Here is a 15541-nt window from a genome sequence, read left to right on the forward strand (position 1 = left end):
TCCCCAGAGAAGAAGATTGAACCAGACAGGCCCCTTGGCATTAATCAGATCCATTGCTTTGGTTTCCAGGTATCTCTCCACAGAGGACTGGTTTCCAATATCAGCATATGGGGGTTTCCTGAGGCACCAATTAGAAAAAATCTCATCTCCACATTGGAAACTGGCCCTTTGGAGATGTCTCAACACCTCCGGGAAGGAGAATCCTTCAGGGCCCGTGTGCCAGCGCTCCAATCCAAGGTCTCCATGGACACACACCCATATTAGGACCCATCTGCAGGAGAGTCCATTTCAACTCAGCCCCCTCAGTTGCTCCTTCAGATCCAGCAGATCTAACCTGTCCTGTTGCTAGGAGACAATTGGAATGAGAGGCGGGCTGCCCAGCCATCCATCCTTAGAACCCTGGTCAGAAGAGTTCCATATGGGAAGTCATGGAGCCAACCAACAGGTCTCAATGGTCCGCAGAAAAATCTTTGCGGTTTGTAGCATCTCACAACTCCCATTGTGGGAAAACCTCCATGGCCTCGTGATCCCCCCGCACTTCATGAAAGGGCCTTCAGGGACAGACACTCAAACCTGAGTGATCGTCTGATCCTCGCCCTGACTTCAGATGCACGAGCTCTCGATTCAGATCTCTAGAGTGTGCCTGCCATGCCCTCGCCCAGAAACCTAAGCCTAGCTTGTGTTCTGAGACTTCTGTCCTCACACTCCAGGCTCACAAACCCTCAAGTTTGGCAATTACAGAACTACAATGCAGCACTCTGCCTGTCCTCTGATGAAAACATTGCCCTCTGGGCCAGAAACTCCAAATGAGGATCAACCTGCATGGCGTTCAACTGTACCCCAATTATACAATCTACCCTGGGCACTAATGCCCTGTCTGACAAAGCCTGAGCCTGAACCTCCCGAGCAACACCCAGAGCTGTCTCCACACTGAGCTCATCGAACCCAACATTGCCTTAGGACTTGATCCCTTCCCAAACTCGGTTTTCAGACTTCACAACCTAGACATTAACTCCAATATCTGCCCAGGGGTGAATGAGATGCAGAAATCAGAACTACTACTTCCCCATGGCTAGAATACATGTGCTTGGCATGTTGTCCCACGTTCAGTATAGGATGAATCAGCGTGCACCGTGATTCCCCGCCTATGCTTGAGTGCCACAAGGGCATAAACAGGCATTGTGATGCTCAGCGTGAGTTCTGTCCTCAAGGAAGGCCTCTCAATGGCTGGACAATTAGAAGACATATCGAGCTTGCCATGCACCTAGGCCCCAATTTTTAACCATATTTCTGGTTGTCCAGTCACCCATCCCCAGGGCTCTGTTCTGGAATCCCTTTTTTGGTGGAACACCTGAGGTAACAAAACTGAAAATACTCCTCCCATCCCACAGATTGACCCAAAACAATTGGGATTGTGCCAAATCCGTAGAGAGGGAGACTCGTCCATGGCCCATGAGGCTTAGCTGACATTCCATGGCTACCGGTGATACAAAATCCAGAGAAAAAAGCCTGAGCAAGCGCCTCACACTCACCCTTTCTTCATATCCCAAAGACTTCTCCTCACGGTATATAGATTGGGTCTGCCATACCTACGTCCCCAAACCTAAGCTGAGTTTGTGTTTTCAGACATCTGTCCCCACAGTCCTGGCCCACACAACCTCCAGGCTGGGGCCCCTGGAGCCACATATCAGGTCTGTGCCTGCGGACTCCATGGCAATTCTTCCCCTTCCATTCTCCATAATCATACAAATTAGGAGAAACCTCCAAAGTCCCGAGACCATTCCAATAGTGTAGGCTGCCCAGACAAATGGGGGCGGTCTGACACCAACTGAGCAACTACCTCCACTCATACCATAGACAGATGTTGCCAAAGAAGAAGATTGAACCTGACAGGCCACTAGGCCCTAATCAGATCCATTGCTGTGGTTTCTAGGTATCTCTCCTCAGAGGCCTGGTATTCAATACCAGCATATGGGAGTTTCCTGAGGCACCAATTAGAACAAATCTTGCCTCCCCATTGGAAACGTGCTCTTTGGAACTGCCTCAAAATCTCTGGTTAGGAGAATCCTTCAGGGCCCTGGTGCCATTGCCCCATTCCAAGGTCTCCATGGACACAAACCCACATTAGGACCCATCCTCAGGACATTCCATTTCAACTCAGCCCCCTTGGTTGCTCCCACAGAGCCAGCAGATCTCCTGTCTTGTAGCTAGGAGACAATTGGATTCGGAGGCGGGCTGCCCAGGCATCCATCATTAAAACTCTGCTCTGGAGTCGTTCCATATGGGATGCCCTGGAGCCATCCAACAGGTCTCAAATGTCCTGCAGAAGGAATCATTGCGTTTTGGAGCATCTCACAACCCCCAGCATGGGAAAACCTCCATGGCTTTGTGATGCCCCCCACTTCCTTATGAAGAGGAATTCATGGACCGGATCTCCAACCTGAGACAACGTCTGATCCTTGCTCTGACTTCAGATGCACAAGATCTCGATTCTGCTCTGCAGAGTGTGCCTGCCTTTCCTTCGCCCTGAAACCTAAGTTTGTTTGTGTTCTCAGACTTCCGTCCTCACATACCTGGCCCCCAAGCCCTCAAGTTTGGCAATTCCGGACCCACAATGCAGCAGTCTGCCTACCCTCCAGAAGAAAAATGTTGCTCTACGGAGCTTCCCAGACACCCCAGATGAGGATAGACCTACAAGGCACTCTACTGTACCCAAATTATATAATCTAACCTGGGCAATAATACACTTTCTGACAGAGCCTGAGCCCGGACCTCCTGACCAACACCCAGACAGCTGACCACACACTGAGCACATTGGACCCTCCATGGCCTTAGCTTGTCATCTCTTCCCAACCTAGCTTTTCAGACTTCAGAGCTTAGACCTTAACTCCAAACCTTGCCAAGGGGTGAACGTGATGCAGAAATCAGAACTCCTCCTTCCCCATGGCAAGAAACCTTGTGGTTGGGATGTTGTCCAACATTCTGTGTAGGAGAAACCAGAGTTCACCATGAGGGCCCACCCATGCTTGAATGCGGTGGGGGCATAAACACTCATTGTGACCCTCAGCATGAGTCCTGTCCTCTAGTAAGTCCTCTCAGGGTCTGGACCATTAGACGTCATAATGGGCTTGCCATGCCCCTAGGCCCCAATTTTTAACGATATTTCTGATTGTCCAGTCGCCCCTCCCCAGGGCTCTGCTCTGGAATCCCTCTTTTGGTGGGACACCTAAAGTAATAAATAAATAAATAAATAAATAAATAAATAAATAAATAAACTCCCATCCCACAGAATGACCCCAAACTCTTTGGAATGGGCCAAATCCCCAGAGAGGAAGACTCCTCCATTGCCCATGAGGTCACCCGGATTTCCACGTCCATTGGTGACACAATATCCAGAAAAAAAGCCTGAGCAAGCGACTCACACTTGCCCTTTTTTCATACCCCAAAGAGTTCTCCGCTCGGTCTCTGGTTCAGTCCTGCCATGCCCATGACCCAAAACCTAAGCCAAGGTTGTGTTTTCAGACAACTGTCCCCACATCCCTGGCCCACACACCCTACAGGCTCAGGCCCCTGGAGCCAAACCTGAGGATTGTACCTGCTCTCTCCAAGGGAATTCTGCCCATTCCAGTGGCCGCAACACTACAAATAGGATAAACCTCCAAATTCCCCAAGGTCATCCCAATAGTGTTGGCTGCCCAAGACAAACAGGGGCAATCTGAGCCCATCTGAGCACCTACCTGCACTCAGACTCATAGACAGATGTCCCCAGAGGTAAATTGCAACGAACAGGCCCCTAGGCCATAATCAGATCCATTGCTTTGGTTTCCAGGCATCTGTCCTCAGAGGCTTGGATTCCAATACCAGCATATGGCTGTTTCTTGAGGCACCCATCAGAACAAATCTCTTCTCCACATGGGAAACGTGTGCGTTGGAGCTGTGCCAAAGCCTCTGCTTAGGAGAACCGTTCAGAGCCCCGGTGCCACCGCCTCATTCCAAGTCTTCATGGGCACAAACCCACATTAGGACCCATCCACAGTAGAGTCCATTTCAACACAGGCCCCTCATTTGCTCCCCCAGATCCAGCAGATCTAACCTGTCTTGTCGCTAGGAGACAATTGGAATGAGAGGCGAGCTGCCCACCCATCCATCCTTAGAACCCAGCTCAGAATCATTTTTCTATGGAAAGTCCTGGAGCCAACCATCAGGTCTCAATGGTCCTGCAGAAGAATCTTTGCGGTTTGGAGCATCTCACAACTCCCATCGTAGGAAAACCTCCATGACCTCATGATCCCCCCCGCCACTTCATGAAGGGGCCATCAGGGACAGAAACTCCAAACTGAGCAATCGTCTGTTCCTCGCCCCTGACTTCCAATGCACAAGATCTCTATCCAGCTCTACTGAGTGAGCCTGCCGTGCCCTCGCCCAGAAACCTAAGCCTAGCTTGTGTTCTTAGACTTCCGTCCTCACACTCCTGTCCTACAAGCTCTCCAGTTTGGCAATTCCAGAACTAAAATGCAGCACACTGCCTTCCCTATGAAGAAAAACATTGCCCTCTGGGGCAAACCAGAAACCCCAAATGAGGATCAACCTGCACGCCACTTGACTATATCCCAATTATACAGGATGCCATGGCCAATAATGCCCTTTCTGACACAGCCAGAGCCTGGACCTCCCGACCCACACCCAGCCAGCTGTCAACACACTGAGCACAATGGACCCGCCATGGCCTTAGGTCGTCATCTCTTTCCAACCTCAGTTTTCAGGCTTCAGAACCTAGACCTTATCTTCAATCTCTGCCCAGGGATGAACATGATGCAGAAATCAAAACTCCATTACCATGGCAAGAAACCTTGTGGTTGGCATGTTGTCCAACGTTCAGTATAGTTGAATCCCGTGTGGTCCATGAGGTCCCGCCCATGCTTGAGGGCCTCGGTGGTCACAAACACGCATTGTGATCCTCAATGTGAGCCGAGGCCTCAACTAAGGCCTCTCAGTGGCTTGACGGAGAGACGGCCTATTGGGCTTGCGATGTCACTAGGCCCCAATTTTTAACCATAGTTTGGGTTGTCCATTCGCCCCTCCCCAGGGCTCTGCCTTGGAATCCCTCTTTTGGTGGGACACCTGAGGTAACAAAACTGAAAAGACTCCTCCCATCTCAGATTGACCCAAAGCAATTGGGATCGGGCCAAATCCACAGAGAGGAAGACTCATCCATGGCCCATGCGGCCTCCCCAATATTCCACGGCCATCATTGACACAAAATCCAGAGACAAAAGCCTGAATAAGCACCTCACATTCACTCTTTCTTCATATCCTGAAGAGTTCTCCTCACGGTCTGTAGATTGGGCCTGCCATACCTATGTCCCCGAACCTAAGCTGAGTTTGTGTTTTCAGACTTCTGTCCCCAACGCCCTTACCCACACACCGTCCACACTTGGACCCTTGGAGCCATACCTCAATACTGTGCCTTCCCTTTCCAAAGGAATTCTGCCCATTCAGTTGGCCACAACCTTGGAAATTAAGAGAAACCTCCAAAGTCACTGAGGCGATCCCAATCGTGTAGGCAGCCCAGGAGAAACAGGAGTGATCTGACAACAGATGAGCAACTACCTCCACTCAGACCCATAGACAGATGTCCACACAGAAAACGATTGAACTGGATAGGCCCCTAGGGACATCCCACTACTGTAAGCTGCCCTGGACAAACAGGGACATTCTGACACAAGCTGAGCAACTACATTCATGCAGACATGCAGACAGATGTCCACAGAGACAGAAGATTGAACCGGACAGGCCCCTAAGCTTAATCTGAACTCTTGCTTTGGTTTCCAGGTGTCACTCCTCAGAGGTCTGGGTTCGAAGAACAGCATATGGGGCTTTCCTGAGACACCAAACAGAACCTCTCTCATCTCCACATGGGGAGCTTTCTTACTGGAGCTGTATCAAACCCTTCAGGTAGGCGAATTCTGTAGGGCCCCTGAAACAACAGCACATTCCAAAGTCTCCATGCACACAAACCCACATTACAACCCATCCTCAGGAGAGTCCACTTCAACTCAGCACCCTGGGTAGCTTTCCCCATATCCAGCAGATCAAAAATGTCTTGTTCCAAATAGCCATCGGGAATGTGAGGTATGCTCTACAGGCATCCATCCTTCGGACACTTCTCTCCAGTCCTTTCGTATGGGATGTCTTTTTAGCCATCCAAAAGGACTCGACTGTCCTGCAGAAGGACACCTTATGGTTTGGAGCAACTCACAAACTCAGTGTGGGAAAACCACCTTGGCCTCATGAAACTCCCGCTTCATGAAGGGGCCATCACGGACACAAAGTCCAGCATCATCCGACGTCTGATCATCATCCTGAATCCAGATTCAGGAGATCCTGATGCAGCCTCTGCAGAGTGGGCCTGCCATGCCCTTGGCTCCAAACCTCACCCTAGCTTGTGTTTTCAGACTTCCATCCTCACACTTCTGGCCCACAAGCCCTCCCGACTGGGAATTCTGCGGCCACAACGAAGGACTCTACCTGCCCCCCAGAAGTAAAACATTGTCTATACTGTTTCCCAGAAACCCCAAATGAAAATCAAACTGCTTGGCCCTCGGCAACACCCCAGTTGCATAACTACCTTCAGCACTAATGCTCTGTCTTACATAGCCTGAGCCCAGACCTTCCGACAGATATCGAGACAGCTGGCCGCACACCCAGCACATTGGACCCACCACGGCCTTAAGCCATCATCCCTTCCCAACCTGGGTTTTCAGGCATTGGAACCTAGACCTTATCTCCAATCCCTGCACAGGGGGGAACGTGACACACAAGACAGGACTCCTCCTTCCCCATGTCAAGAAAACTTGCTGTTGGCAGTGAGTCAAACATTCAGTGTAGGAGAAACCTGCATGGCCCATGAGGCCACGCCCATGCTTGAGGGCCGCCTTGGGCACAAACACGCATTGTGACCCTCAGCGTGAGTTATTCAAGTAACGCATCTCAGTGACTGGACCAAGAGACCGCATATGGGGCTTGCCATGCCCATAGGGACCCAGGACTAACCAGATGGTGGATATCCTTGTTGTCAGTCCCCACCGCTCTGCTCTAGAATCCCTCTACTGGCGGGACACCTGTGGCAGAAAATAGTACTCTTCCCTTCCCACAGAATGACCCCAAACACTTGGGAGCTTGGCCAGTCCTCAGAGAGGGAGACTCTTCCTCAGCCCATGAGGCAACCCTTACATTCAACGGCCATTGTGGACACAACACCCAGAGACAATAGCCTGAGCAACTGCCTCCCACTCGCCCTCCTTTCATATCCAGAGGAGTTCCCCTCCTGGACTGGAGATCAGGCCTGCCATAACCTTGGCCCCAAACCTGAGCCAAGTTTCTGTTTTCGGACATCTGTCCCCACAACCCTGGCAAACCCAGCCTCCAGGCGGGATCCTCTGGAGCCATACCACAAAACTGTGTCTCCTCTTTCCGAGGAAACTGTGCCCATTCCATTGGTCACAACACTACAGAATAGGAGATACCTCAAGGCCACCGAGGACATCCCAATACTGTATGCCACCCTGGACAAACAGGGGCATTCTGACACAAGCTGAGCAACTAACTCCATGCAGGCATGCAGACAGATGTCCACAGGACAGAAGATTGAACTGGACTGGCCCCTAATCTGAACTCTTGCTTAGGTTTCCAGGTGTCACTCCTAAGAGGCCTGGGTTCGAAGACCAGCATATGGGGCTTTCCTGAGGCACCAAACAGAACACCTCTCGTCTCCACATGGGACGCTTCCTTGTTGGAGTTATGTCAAATCCTTTGGGTTGGAGAATCCTGCAGAGTCCCTGAGCCACCGCCACATTCCAAGGGCTCCATGGCCATCAACACACATTATGACTCATTCGCAGGAGAGTCCATTTCAACTCAGCCCTTTTGGTAGCTCGCCCAAGAGCCCGCAGATTGAGCCTGCCTTGTCCCCTCCAAACAGTGGGAATGTGAAGTGGTGTTTCCAGGCATCCATGCTTAAACCCCTGCTCTCAATTCCTTCCATATGGGGCATCCTCTAACCATCCAATAGGACTCAACTGTCCTGCAGAAAAAACATGAGGTTTGGAGTAGCTCACAACTCCCATCCCAGGGAAACCTCCCTGACCTCATGACGCCCCCACCTCCTTCAGGAAGGGGCCATCATGGACACAAACTCTAGCTGAGGCAACGTCTGATACTAGCCCTGACCTCAGATGCAGGAGATCTAGATTCAGCCTCTGAAGTGTGGGCCTGCCATGCCCTCGGACCCAAAACAAATGCTAGCTTGTGTTTTCAGACTTCCTTCCTCACACTCCTGGCAAAAAAGCCCTGCAGACTGGGAATTCCGGAACCACAACACAGCCCTCTTCTTGCCCACCAGAAGAAAAACGTTGCCCTATGGTGCTCTCCAGAAACCCCAAATGAGATCAACCTGCTCGGGCCTCGACCGCACCCCAATTCAATAGGCTGTCCGGGGCACTAATGCTCTGTCTGACACAGCCTGAGGCCAGATGTCCCGACAGACAAGAGAACAGCTGGCCACACACACAGCACATTGGACACGCCATGACCTTAGGCCGTCATCTCTTTTCAACCTGGGTTTTCAGACATCTGAACCTAGATATTATATCAAATCCCCACACAGGTGGGTACCTGAAGCACAAATCAGAATTCCTCCTTCCCCATGGCTGTAAAGCTTGCTGTTGGCATTGAGTCATACCTTCAGGGTAGGAAGAACCTTCATGGCCCCTGAGGCCAAGCCCAAACTTGAGTGCCGCCTAGTGCACAAACTAGAATTGTGACTCTCAGCATGAGCCCCATGTCGAAGTAAGGCCTCTCAGGGCCTGGACCAAGAGCCTACATATGGGGCTTGCCAAGCCCCTATGCTCCCAATCCTCACCAGATTTCGAGTTTTCCAGTTGCCCGCACCCAGGGCTGTGATCTGGATTCCCTCTCTTGGGGAAACACCTGAGCCAGACAACAGAACTCCACCCTTCCCACAAAATGACCCCAAAATCTTTGGAGCTGGGTCAAATAGCCAGAGAGGGAGACTCTTCCATAGCCTCTGAGGCTGCCCTACATTCCATAGCTATGTGAGACACAACATCCAGAGACAAAAGCTTGAGCGACTGCCTCCCACTCCCCCACTTTCATAACCCGAGGAGCTCCCCTCTCAGTCTCTGGATCCGACCTTCCATACCCTTGGTGCCACACCTAAGCCAAGTTCGTGTTCTCAGACTTCAGTGACCACAGCCCGGACCCAAACACCCTCTAGGCTAGGGTCTCTGGAGCCGCACCAAAGGACTGTGCCTGTCCTCTCCAAGAGAACTGTGCCCAATCCAGTGGTCACAACCCTACAGATTAGGAGAAACCTCCAAGGCTCCCGAGGCCATGCCAATAGTGTAGGCCACCCTGGACTAAGAGGGGCATACTGACACCAGCTGAGCAATTATCTCCACGTAGACACTCAGACAGTGTCCCCAAAGACAGAAGATTGAAACGGACAGGCCCCAAGGCCCTAATCTGAACCCTAGCTTTCGTTTCCAGGTGTCTCTCCTCAGAGGACTGGTTTCGAAGACCAGCATCTGGGGCTTTTCTGAGGCACCAAATAGAACCTCTCTCATCTCCACATGGGGAGCTTTCTTATTGGAGCTGTACCAAACCCTTCGGTTCGGCGAAATCTGCAAGGCCCCTGAGCCACCAGCACATTCCAAAGTCTCCACGGACACAAACCCACATTACGACCGATCCTCAGGAGAGTCCATTTCAACTCAGCTCCCAGGGTAACCTGCTCCAGAGCCAGAAGTTCAAACATGTTTTGTTGCTAATACCCAATGGGAATGTGAGGTATGTTGTACAGGCATCCATCCTTCGAACCCTGCTCTCCATTCCTTCCGTATGGGACATCCTGGAGCCATCCAACAGGACTCAACTCTCCCGCAGAAAGAAACCTTGTGGTTTGGGGCAACGCACAAACTCAGCATATGTGCTAGTGTCTAAGGTGCTGTGCAGGATTCTCCAACCCTGAGGGTTTGGCACTGGTCGAAGGGCACGGCTTCCTTCTGGGGACAGGAGATGTTCTGTTGTGTGGCTCAGGGACCACATATTGTATCCTATGTTGGTATTCCAGAATAGGACCCTGAGGACAGATGACTGAAAACCTAATCTAGGGTTCCAATGAGGTCCTAGGGGCATATGAGGTTCAATCTTCTGACTCAGGGACATTGACTTGGCTGTCTGCTTGGACGTAGGTGATCAGGGTGTTTCAGACTACACACTTGTGTCCAGCGCTGCTGACAGTATTGGGGTGGGCTCAGGGTCCTTGCTTGTTTCTCCTAATCTGGAAAGTTTGGGCAATTTTGATGGGCACACTGTCCTTGGGGATGGCAGGCACAGTCCTGTGGTGTGGATCCAGAGACCCTATCCTGGAAGTCATGTGAGCCATGGTTTTGTGAGAGAAGTCTGCAAACAAAAATGCAGGTTAGGGTTAGTGGTGAGGTAATCGCAGGAGCAATGCATAGACCTGTAGTGCAGCTCATCAGGAAGTGTAATTAGGGTGACTGGAAGTCGGTAACACAGGCTTTTCTATATGGATCGTGTGTCCAGGATAGTCTGAAAGCAGTTGTGTTCTCTTGGGTCCATGGGAGACGCTACCTCACTTAGGATCCTGGGGGCTCTCCATAGTTTGGTGGCTTTTTCAGGGAAGGGAAGAGTACTGTTTTCCATCATAGGGGTGCCCCAAAACAGGGATTCCTGAGACGAGCTCTGGTTCTGGGTGCCTGGAAATTCTCACCAAGTTTTAGGATTTGGGTCTAAGGGAGTACCAGGTCTGCAATGCGGGATACTCCTTGTGCAACTGAGAGGGCTTGTTTATAAGCATGCTCATAATGAGGGTCACAATGCCTGTTTGTGCACAGGGCGGCCCTCAGGAGTGGCCGTGGTCTCATTGGCCATGTAGCTGTCTCCCACTTTGGGGGTTGGACACCAATCCCAACAGCCAGGTCTCCTGCCATGTGGAAGGAGGAGTTCTCTATTGTGCTTTGGGTTCCCCCATTGGCAAGGATTCTAGCAAAGGTCAGGAGAGAGGTGCCTGAATACAAAGGATGGGTAGAGTTGACGGACTTGGGACATGGCCCATCCCACATTCTAGATATGTGACCCGCTTTCTGGGTGGCAGACAGTAGGTCGGATCACAGGCTCTGTAAGACACAGCACTAGTGGCCAGGGCAGCCTATAAATCGGGGTTCCTTAGAGGGCCAAGCAGATTGATCCTCATATGGGGTTTCTGGGCAGTCTCACCAGGGTCTTTTTCTTTCTATGGGAAGGCAGAATGTGGCCTTGTGTCTCCCGAATTCCCTATCAAGTGGGCTTGGAGACCAGTAGGGTGAGGATGGAATTGTAAACACAAGCTACGGTTCAATTGAGTCCCAAGTGGAAGGCAGTTCCAATGTGCAGCAGCTTTTTCAAGATATCCAGCACCTGAGTAAGGACAGAAGTCAGATGTTTGCTCACACTGGAGTTTGTGTCTATGAAGACTGACAAATTGAGGGGTGACTCAAGAGGCCATGAAGGATTTCCCATTTTGCAGCTTTGGAGATGCTCCAAACAGCAAGGTTTCCCTCTACTGGCCAGGTGGAGTCTGGTTTGTTTGCTCTAGGGCCCCCCATTTGGAAAGATTGGGTAACAGAGCTCTCCCACATGGATGCCTGGAAAGCATACCTCCACTGACCATTGCAGCTGAGGAACATGGCAGGTTCGTTTTGGTGGTTCTGGGGCGAAGTACCACGGCCTTGAATTGACATGGAATCTCTTGAAGATGGGCCATAATGCTGGTTTGTTACCAGGGAGATCTTAGAATGTTCTGGTGGCTAATGTGCCGTGCAGCATTCTCCTACCCTGAGGTTAGGTGCCGGTTGATGTGCACGCTTTCCTTCTGGGGACAGGAGATGTTCTGTTGCGTGGCTCAGGGCACACATGTTGTATTATAAGTTTGTATTCCAGAACAGGCCTCTGAGGACATATGCCTGAGAACCTAATCTAAGGTTTCAATAAGTTCGTAGGGGCATGACAGGTTCAATCTTCTGACTCAGGACGTAGATTTGGTTGTGCCTGAATGTAGGTGATTCGGGTGTTTCACCTATGCTTTTGCATCCAGAGCGACTGCCAGTATTGTGGTGGGCTCAGGGTCCCTGCAGGGTTCTCCTAATCTGGAAAGTACGGGCAACTATGACAAGCACATTTTCCATGGTGATGGCAGGCACAGTCCTGTGGTGTGGCTCCAGAGACATCATCCTGAAGGGCATGTGAGACATTGTTTTGGGAGAGAAGTCTGGAAACACAGATTTGGGATCGGGTTAGGTCTGGAACTTGTTCCTGAATACCAAGGATGTGTAGATATGATGGACTTGGGCCATGGTCAGTCTCGCATGCTGGATATGGGACCCCCTCTCTGGGTGGCTGACAGAAGGCAGGGGCTCATGCTCTGTCAGACACAGCACTAGTGGCCAGGGCAGCCTATAAATTGGGGTTCCCTCTAAGGCCAAGCAGATTGATCCTCATGTGGGGTTTTTGGGAAGAATCACAAGGCACTTCTTTCTATGGGGAAGGCTGAATGCTGCATCATGGTTCCAGAATCCCCTATCAAGAGAGCTTGAAGACCAGTCGGGTGAGGATGGAATTGTATACACAGGCTCGGTTAAATTCATTGCCAAGAGGAAGGCCATTCCAATGTGTAGCGGCTGATTCGAGACATCCAGCACCTGAGTAAGGGCGGATGTCAGATATTTGCTCACACTGGAGTTTGTGTATGATGACCTACAAATGGAGAGGTGGCGTCAAGAGACCATGGAGGATTTCCCACTCAGGATTGTGAGATACTCCAAATAGCAAGGTTTCCTTCTACTGGACTGGTGGAGTCTGATTGGTTTGCTCCAGGATCCCTCATGTGGAAAGTTTGGGCAGCAGAGCTCTCCCTCATGGATGCCTGGAAAGCACACCTCCATTGACCATTGCAGCTGAAGAACATGGCAGGTTCATTCTGGTGGCTCTTGGGTGAAGTAACAAGGCCTTGAGTTGAATTGGAATCTCTTGCACATGGGTCACAGTGTTGGTTTGTTACCAGGGAGATCTAGAAATGTGATGGTGGCTAAGGGGCCATGCAGGTTTCTCCAACCCTGAGGGTTTGGCACAACTCAAAGAGCCATGTTTTCTTCTGGGGATAGAAGATGTTCTATTGTGTTGCTCAGGTAGCACATGTTGTATCTCAAGTTGGTATTCCAGAAAAGGCCTCTGAGGACAGATGCCTGAAACCTAATCTAGGGTTCCAATGAGGTCCAGGGTGTATGTCAGGTTCAATCTTCTGATCAGGACCATTGACTTGGGTTAATGTCTGGATTCAGGTGATCAGGGCCTTTCAGACTGCGCATTTGTTTCCAGAGCAGCCTCCAATAGTGGGGTGGGCTCAGGGGTCTTGCAGATTTCTCTTAATCTGAAGGGTTTGGGTAACTGTGACTGGCAGTTTTCTTGGGGTTAGCATATCCAGGCCTGTGGTGTGGTTCCAAAGACCCCATCCTGGAGCGCATGTGAGCCATGGTTTTGGGTGAGTAGTCTGCAAACACAAACTCAGTGTAGGGTTAGTGGCGAGGTGATCGCAGGTGCAGTGCATAGACCTCGAGGGCAGCTCATCAGGAACTGTAATTAGAGTGACCTGACAGCAGTACCACAGGCTTTTAGTATCTGGATTGTGTGTCCAGGATGGCGTCGGAATTCAGGTATGGTCTCAAAGGTCCATGGGAAATTTTTCCTCTCTAAGGATACTATCGGCTTAGTTTGGTGCCCATTCCGTGAATGGAAGAGTGTTGTTTTCTATCTTAGGGGTGTCCCACACAGGGATTTCAGAGACAGCCTCTGTGACCGGACACCAAGAAATTTTACCAAGGGATAGGATTCAGGCCGAGGGGTGTACCAGGGCTGCAATGCAGGATCCTGGTGGTGCAACTGAGAGGGCTTGTTTGAAAGCATTCTCAGGGTGAGGGTCACAATGCCTGCTTGTGCCCAGGGCAGTCCTAATGAGTGGGTGTGGTCTCATTGGTCATGTAGCTGACTCCCACGCTGAGGTTTGGACACCCATCCCCACAGCCAGGTTTCCTCCTATGGGGAAGGAGGAGTTCTCTATTGTGCTTCAGGTTCCCCCATTGGCAGGGATTACAGCAAAGGTCTGGGGACAGATGCCTGAGTACCAAGGATGGGTAGAAAGGACGGACTTGCGCCATGGCCGCACTAACATGCTGGATATGGGCCCCAAACTCTGAGTGGCTGACACTAGGTCGGTGCTCAGTCTCTGTCAGACACAGGACTACTGGCCAAGGCAGCTTAAATCAGGGTAACCTAGAGGACCGAGCACAAGGATCCTCATGTGGGGTTTCTGGGCAGACTCATCAGGCCCTTCTTCTTTCTATGGGGAAGGCAGAATGCAGCTTTGTGGCTCCAGAATTCCCTATCAAGATGGCATGGGGAACAGTCAGGTGAGGATGGAATTGTAATTACAAGCTACAGTTTAATTCAGTGCCAAGCAGAAGACATTCCAATGTGCAGTGGCTTATTCGAGACATCCAACTCCTGAGTAAGAGCAGATGTCAGACATTTACTCACTGAAGTTTGTGTCTATGATGACTGACTAATGGAGAGGTGACATCAAGAGGCCATGGAGGATATTCCACGCTGAGGCATGTGAGATGCTCCAAATAGCAAGGTTTCCTTCCTCTGGACAGGTGGAGTGTGATTTGCTTGCTCCCAGGTCCCCCATGTGGAAAGTTTGAGTAGCAAAGCCCTACCGTTTGGACCGGGAAACCATAGTTCCATTGACCATTGCAACTGAAGAACATGGCAGGTTCCTTCTGGTGGCTCTTGGGCAAAGTAACAAGGCCTTGAGCTGACTTGGAATCTCTTGCACATGGATCACAGTGCTGGTGTTATCAGGGAGATATTAGAATGTGTTGGTAGCTAAGGTGCCATGCAAGATTCTCCAACCCTGAGGGTTTGACACAGGTCCAAGAAAACGGTTTCCTTCTGGAGACAGGAGTTGTTCTGTTGTGTGGCTCATGGACCACATTTGGTATCATATGTTTGTATTGCAAAACAACCCTCTGAGGACTAACACCTGAAAATCTAATTTATATTTCCAATGAGGTCCTAGGGGCATGTCAAGTTCAATCTTCTGACTCAAGATAATTGACTTGGCTCTCTGCCTGGATGTAGGTGTTCAGGATATTTCAGACTGTGCATTTGTGTCCAGAGCGGCCTCCATTAGTGGAGTGGGCTCAGGGGCCTTGCTAGTATCTCCAAATCTGGTGGGTTTGGGCAACTGTGATGGGCACAGTTTCCTTGGGGATTGCAGGCACAGTCCTGTGGTGTGGCACCAGATACCTCATCCTTGAAGGCTTGTGAACCATGGTTTTGGGAAAAAAGTCTGCAAACACAAACTCGAGTTAGGGTAAGGTTATTTGATACAGGCCCAATGCGT

The sequence above is a fragment of the Neovison vison genome, chromosome 4 (assembly GCF_020171115.1).
Source record: "Neovison vison isolate M4711 chromosome 4, ASM_NN_V1, whole genome shotgun sequence".
Taxonomy (NCBI): Eukaryota; Metazoa; Chordata; class Mammalia; order Carnivora; family Mustelidae; genus Neogale; species Neogale vison.